Source organism: Onychostoma macrolepis, chromosome 15 (genome assembly GCF_012432095.1).
Source record: "Onychostoma macrolepis isolate SWU-2019 chromosome 15, ASM1243209v1, whole genome shotgun sequence".
Lineage (NCBI taxonomy): Eukaryota > Metazoa > Chordata > Actinopteri > Cypriniformes > Cyprinidae > Onychostoma > Onychostoma macrolepis.
The window spans coordinates 3,034,407-3,041,800 of NC_081169.1; the positions used below are offsets into that span (position 1 = coordinate 3,034,407).

Consider the following 7,394-nt stretch of genomic DNA (forward strand, 5'->3'; position numbering starts at 1 on the left):
ACCAAGATTAAACAACAAATGAGTGAGAAAAACAGGCTTTATAGGGTGAGACTGATGTGGTAACAAGACACAGGTGAATGCAATCAGTGATCAAGAGTCCAGACAAAGGATTATGGGGAATGTAGTTCTGAGGGAGTGACAGCAGTGTGAGGTGGAGTGCTCTCTGGAGGAGCTCATGGGCAATACAGCCGGTGATCGTAACAATTAATCAGCATCAATTTTCCATTAAGTAATATTCCAGTATGAACAAGGAAAGTGAAACAACACTTTTCTGGATATTTAATGTAATTATGACATTAGCTGTATTTATAACTCTTCGGAAGTAAATAAGCAGAAACTAGTGATCAACTGCTGCTTTCACACTGGTTAGTGTCACCGAGGTCAAACAGAACAAACCAAACCACAACTAAAGCTCATCTCTATCTGTTTCTCTTCTCTGACACAGATGGTGTTGAGTTTGGCTCTGATAATTTTCTACCTGTGAACACCCAGGTAGCCAAAACAGTTTGGCCCGATAATGGCCCAGATCCGGCTGGCCGGAAGAAATAAATCGGCCCAGCTGCGGTTGCCAGACTCGGCGTAGACATGGGATGAATGACTCCCCAGAATCGGCCCAAATACACTGGCCCGAGTCCGGCTGCCAAAATTGCCAGCATTGGGCCACAATCACGCCGACAAGAATTGAAACATAAGCCAGTACTGCCCTTACAAAAAATAAGTTTATTCAAGTGTGCTATAAGTATACTTCTTTTAAACTTAAAATAGGAAAGTGTACTTTTAGTATACTTTTATGTACTTCTCAGAAATATACTTAAAATAACATTTAAGTATACTTGACTTTTAGAAAAAGTCTAAATATATTTGACCTATACTTGTGCTCAGAGAATCTGTGTTTTCATTGTTATATGGTAGGGGCACTATTACACATCTTCTGAACAGAATTTCCCCCCCAAAAAAAACACAAGTGAAGAAACCAAAACAACAGATGTTTCCACGTGTTAAAACAGCATCAAAACTGTGTAACGTTATAGAATAAAATGTCGACCAATGAAGAGGCAATAATGGCTGTCAAGCTTTGGGTTGTTGATCGACTCCATCTACATTTTGATTATCATCCTGAATCCAATTCATAGTCTTTTTTTTAGCTTTTTGTTCAAAATGTTGTTTATTTGTTTATTTTTTTATTTATGAAACTTACCCACATTCAAGGGTTTAAAGGGGTCCTATTATGCTTTTTCACTTTTTGAATTTTAGTCAGTGTGTAGTGTGTAAGTTTGGGCATAAAAAGATCTACAAAGTTACAAATCTCAAAGTTCACTCCAAAGGGAGATATTTTGTTTGAAAAAAAAAAAACCTTTTCAAGAACTACAATGAATGTTTTTCTGTATTTGTGATATCAGAAAAATAAATCCTGCCTACGGAAATTCGAATGGTTGGTGGGTGGGGAGAACGCTTGGTTGAGCACGGCACATTTCAAAATCGTGAAATGATAATGATATAAAAACACCCGGAGCGGGTGTTTTTATATCACTGTATTTCTGAAGGAAACCGACTGTCTTCAGAAAATTTTGGATGTCATTTTGATTTCATCTTGCATGTAATGTCTGATAAAGCAGCGTTTTGTGAGCAGAGCTCTGCTTTGTGTGCAGCATTACCGGGGAAACCTTTATCTCTACTCCAACAGCGCCTCCTGCTGGCAGAGAATTCATTTGCATATATATGCCGCCACAAATAGTGTACGTCCTGTGAGACTATGGTATAAATAAATTCAACTGTATAACAGTTTCACTGCAATTCATGTTATAATGTTAGAATTAAAGAACAATAAATCTGAATTAATATAGCAATATTGACGAGCTTGCTGCTTTGGCAAGGGGCGGGGCAGTACTGAAACACCATCTAAGCTGTTCACCAATCAAAACGCACTGGGACAGTGAGCTAACCAGTCACAACACATTTAGTTTTTCGGAAGGCGGGCCTTCATCACACCCGGAATTAATCCAGCCGGTTGCACCAGGCTAGGGAGAATGGTATTGTTATAATGTAAATTATGTGAAAAATAATGCGATTTTTGAACCACCAAGCATGAGAGCATGTTCTAGTACACCCCCAAAACAAAATCAAGACTTTGTAAAAGAGCATACCCAGGTGAAAAAGACGTAGTATTAAATGTATTAAAAATATACTTGAAATTCAAGTAGTATGTTTATAATACATTTGTATTCCCAACATGCTTATTTGAAGTGCATTCAACATATATTGAATTGCATTTTAATATATTTCTAAAAAGTATACTAGAAGTACTTTTGTTTTAAATATATCCTTAGTTATACTTCTAAAAAATATGCTAAACACAGGCATATTTTTAATGTATTTTAAAAAAGTATACTAGAAATACGTTGGTAATAAATATATGCTTAATTACACTTTTAAGGAATATGCTAAACACAAGCACACTATAACTATATTTCTAAAAAGTATAGTAGAAATACTATGTTAATAAATATATTCTTAGTTACACTTTTAAGGAATATACTAAACACAAGCATACTTTTAGTGATGTTTTAGTGTATTTACAGAAAACATAGGCTATGTTACCCTTACTTAAAGTATATTTTATGTGTACTTTGTGTAAGAACATAAAATGATTACACTTTTAGTAGGTTTTTAATGTACTTTATATTGCAGTAGGCCTACACATGGTTATATTTTAAATAGCCTATTTATGTATTTATAATTTTAATATTTGGAAAAGTACAATATTTTGAAAAACATTTTTAACATTTATATTGTACAAACCTTTGTCAAATATTATTAACCATTGCAATATTTAAAATATGTTGTTTAATATGGGTTATGCTACTTTGGTTGATTAGGCTGTTGTTCAGTATGATACATTAATTGTAATAAGCTAGGTGTTTATAAATTTGTTCAAGCTTGATGCCTTTATTTTCTAATATATATTTCTGAAATTCCCACAAGGATTTCAACATCATATTTGAGAAAAAAAACGAAAAAAACAACAACAACGTTTGTGTTTAAATTCAAACAACACAGACTAAACCCTGATTGGTTCCAGAGCCATTGAACGGCTCTGATTGGTTCGTATGATCATGAGCTCGCAACAGAGAGCTTCATAAATCAGATTGATGTGCAAATGTCCCTTGAATGTGCATATAAGTCTAAATTTAAACAGTATTATAGAGCGGTCTCTTTAGGGCGCTTGGAGGAAACCACGCAATTCATATGGATTACTTTGGCGATGTTTTTTTGCGATTAACTTTTTGAAACGTGAACATCTTTGATGAATCTTTTCATCGGAGGGACATACATCTCTCAGATTTCATTAAAATATTTCCGCTTTTCTTTCGAAGATGAACGAAAGTCTTAGATGGTTTGGAGCATCTTAAGGGTGAGTGATGGCAGAATTCAAATTGTTTTGGGGGAATTATGAAATTAATTACAAAATATGTAAGGGATAATCAACGGCTAGCTGTGCATTAAACGATTTGAATGCAGGACTTGGAGGCGAAGAACCGTTTAATGCACAGCTAGCCATTGATTATCCCGTTTATGCCATGGTCATTTGCCAGCATTCACATATTAAAGATGTTAATAATATTTGTGCTGCAATATTTGACCGGAATGATAAAAATGACGGTTATTTTCGTCTGTATTACTGTAATTGAATGTTACTATTACCAATGTTTATAGGAAGCGCATTAATATAGAACGTGATTAAACTGACCTGGAACTACCTGCAGTTCAACGAATTTAATCAACACCTGCCAGCCAATCAGAATCCAGTATTCAGACAGACCATGGCATAAAGCGGTATGTTTTTATTTTTACCAGCTTCTGCGAGCGTGTATGGCGTCTGGCTTCAGAACCTCACTGTGACTTCAGGTAAGATTTGTATTTAATTAACGTTATTTGTCTGTACCATTCATGTTTTTGACACATGCATTGGCAGAAAAAAAAATAAATAAATAGTTAACATTAACATTCTTTTATTTGCAACATGAAGTATATTTATTTCTGATTTCCTTAACAATTTGGCTTCATTGTAATGAGGTTAATGATCTTTGAAAAACCATGATTATACAACATACAATTACTTTGTCTTGAGCTGATCAGCAAACTGTGGTAGTGTTGGTTGATTGGTGTCTATATTTGTTCAAGCTTGACAACCTTATGACTTTATTTTCTAATATATATATTTCTCATTACAGATAAGAACAAAGATTAAATTGTAAGAAGGGTTGCTTATAAAAGCATACAGTACATCTGAAACTGCTGAGGCTGGGAAGGTTTTTGACTATATTTCCGACCAGGTACATTGTTCTGTCATTCTTAAATAGAAAACAAATCATCAATCATCATTTGCCTTTTTTGTGTGTGTGCGTGTGAGAAATATTAACATTTGTTGTTTTTCAGATCAGCTGCTATAGAAGACAAAATGAAATCTGAGTGCAGAGACAAGCAAAGGAATAGTAAGTATATTTTAATGTCGTATCACCTCTGTTATAGAGATTTTTGAATCAGGCCTAATAGAGGGGGATTCGGTCGATCTTGGAAGAAAAACGTTAGCAATGTGTCCATTCCAGGTGGCTAATTTGTGCTTCTTTTCAGTCATTGATGTAAAAATCTGTTATCTAATTTTGTTTCTGTTTTGTTTTTTTTCTAAAGCTGCAAGACACTACTGACTAGGCTGTGCCCAGGTATCCGGAACCTGCGACGACGCTCAGCTCCATCGGCCCTTAGTCTGCGGCTTCGGATCCACCAGCTCTGTCTCCAACGGTCGGCCCCCAGATGTCGGCAGCCACACCATCTACATCTTGGTTCCTCGCTCCCTCGCAGGTTCCGGAGACCTGGGCACAGCCTAGTCAGTACTAGGCTGTGCCCAGGTCTCCGGAACCTGCGACGACGCCAGCTCCATCGGCCCTTAGTCTGCGGCTTCGGATCCACCAGCTCTGTCTCCAACGGTCGGCCCCCAGATGTCGGCAGCCACACCATCTACATCTTGGCTCCTCGCTCCCTCGACTCCGCCGTGTGTTGTCAGCACTGGGATGCTCTGGGTCTGTGCCATGTGCCAAACACCATCTAAGCCGCCGGGGGATCATCGTCATCCTCTCATCACCATCTCCTCGTCCACCTCCAAAACCCCTCCATCCCTCCCTATTCTGTTGCTTGAACTTTATCATCTTCAGTCTTTGCACACACATCTATTCACTTTACATGTTTTTTTTCTTCAGAAAATTGCATTGTAATTTTTATTTATTCATTGATGTAAAATTCTTTACTTTTCAGTAATACAGGTATAACTGAAATGCTCTACAAATGGATAAGATGGCTCTTCCATAGCATTTCAGTCTTTTTTTCATTTATGTTTTTTGTATAATGTTTTAAAATGTACTTGAGTATGTTTTTAGTAATACAAAAATGCTATAAACATACTTGTATTTCAAGTGCATTTTTAATACATTTAATAGTATGTTTTGTTTTTTTCACCAAAGTATATATGCTGCTGTACTTTTTTTAATGTACTTCATGAATATTTGTAATGTACACAATATATAATACATTAAAGTTTTCTAAATATCAAAGTGTACGTGTGTGTATATATTGAAAAATATAATACTAATAAATATAATATAATAGTAGTGTAATGCTAATGCATTTCTAATAAGCTATAATAAAGAATGCATGAAGCTAGAATAAAATGTTTCTGTTTACAAGCAGATACCTTGTCCTTTCTTTTGATGTTTTGTATGTTCAGATATTCATACAACAAAATATATACAAATTAATCCCTAAATAGGGACACAGTAGTATACTTAAAGTATGATGGAAAGTTCACTTAAAGAACTTACAAGTATACTTCCAGTATAAAACTACTAAACTAGTAGTTTACTGAGACTTCAAAGTGTACTAAAATGCTACTACAAGTACTTAATTAGTAAACTATCAGTACACCTATAAGTTCACTTTTAGTATAGTTGCAGTACAAGCTAAACACTTTGATGTAAACTAGTTGTGTACTCAAAGTCTACTGCTGTTTACTAAGTATACACTTACAAGTACAATCCGCTATAGAACTCCATTCCATGGCAATTTCTGAAATTCGACGTTGCTCGACAGTCGAAACTCGGGCTCTCACATCAGAATCACCTGAAATAACACCTTCAAAATCACTCGATACAGGCCCGGGACATTGATGAATATCTCCTGACAAAAGGAGACACATCATTATAATCACCCAGTCATTTGCCATATGCCTTCTCATTTTTCCGCTGCGTCGTTGTTTCCTTGAACAGTTTCTCCACGGGCGGTAAATCAGCGAAAAAACAACACTCTTCCCAAAACCGAAATGTTTGTATCCACTTATTTGTTTTTCTTCTCTCTCCATATTAACAGAAAATTCGTCCCCTTCTTTCAAACGATTAAAGAGAGTATACAATAGTGAGAGACTGAACAGCGATATTATCACTCCACACCTGCCTGCCGCCATCTCGTGACATGTTAGTTATGCACTGAGGAAAACAAAACGCTGCATACAGCTGCAAAAATGTCACGGCAGCTGAGTGTGAGAAGTTTCTTCAAACAGCCAAATACTTGTGATATTGTTAATAAAGGTGAAAACAGAGGAAGTGATGCAGTGGACGATGAAGGACAAACAGACAAAAATCATCAGTCAGCGACAGCTGTTACGGGACAACCAAGCGGCAGCAAGGAGGTCAGGAGGGAGTACCGGGTTCAGTGGGAGCAGGAGTTTACGTGGCTGAGGAGGGAAGGCAAAATGTTCTGCGACATCTGTAGAAAAGCTAACATGAGTAATGGATTTGTCCGAGGTTGCACAATGATGCAGAATCAGCTCTAATTGATCATAAAAGTAGCCATAGCCACAATGAAGCTTTACGAGTGGTCAACCATAGCGTGGCAATGGTCAAGCATGTTGAAAAATCACAAGCTGCCTGTAATGAGGCATTAAAAACACAGTTTAAGGTTGTGTTGCATATGGCAAATACAAATACCCTGAGCCACCAATATCCTAACCTAATACACCTCTTACAGTCTGCTGGGTGTCCAAACCTGAACAGTGCACACACGTACACCCACCAAGACACTGTCAGTCAGATGTAGGAGGCTATAGCAATGACTATAACTAGTGCTGTCGATGATCGCATCGCCAAAAGCAGATCCGTCGGGATAATAGTTGATGAAACAACTAATATCACGGTTGAGAAAATGCTGATCACATACCTGACACTTCAGCAGGGAGGGGACCCTGAAACTGTGTTCATTGGAAACCATGCAATACCCTCTGCCACTGCAGAATACATCACCGCAAAAATAAAAGATGTGTTGTCAGGCCGTGGTGTAACTATGGATCG

The 7,394-nt window shown here is 36.9% G+C and overlaps 1 long non-coding RNA gene across 1 annotated transcript; it reads left to right on the top strand.

Annotated features, from left to right (window-relative positions):
• The first annotated feature begins 4,119 nt into the window (after positions 1-4,119).
• LOC131520967 (uncharacterized) lies at positions 4,120-4,822 on the top strand. Its single transcript, XR_009266167.1, has 3 exons — positions 4,120-4,334; positions 4,438-4,493; positions 4,690-4,822. It is a non-coding gene; the product is annotated as an uncharacterized LOC131520967 (long non-coding RNA).
• The last annotated feature ends 2,572 nt before the right edge of the window (positions 4,823-7,394 follow it).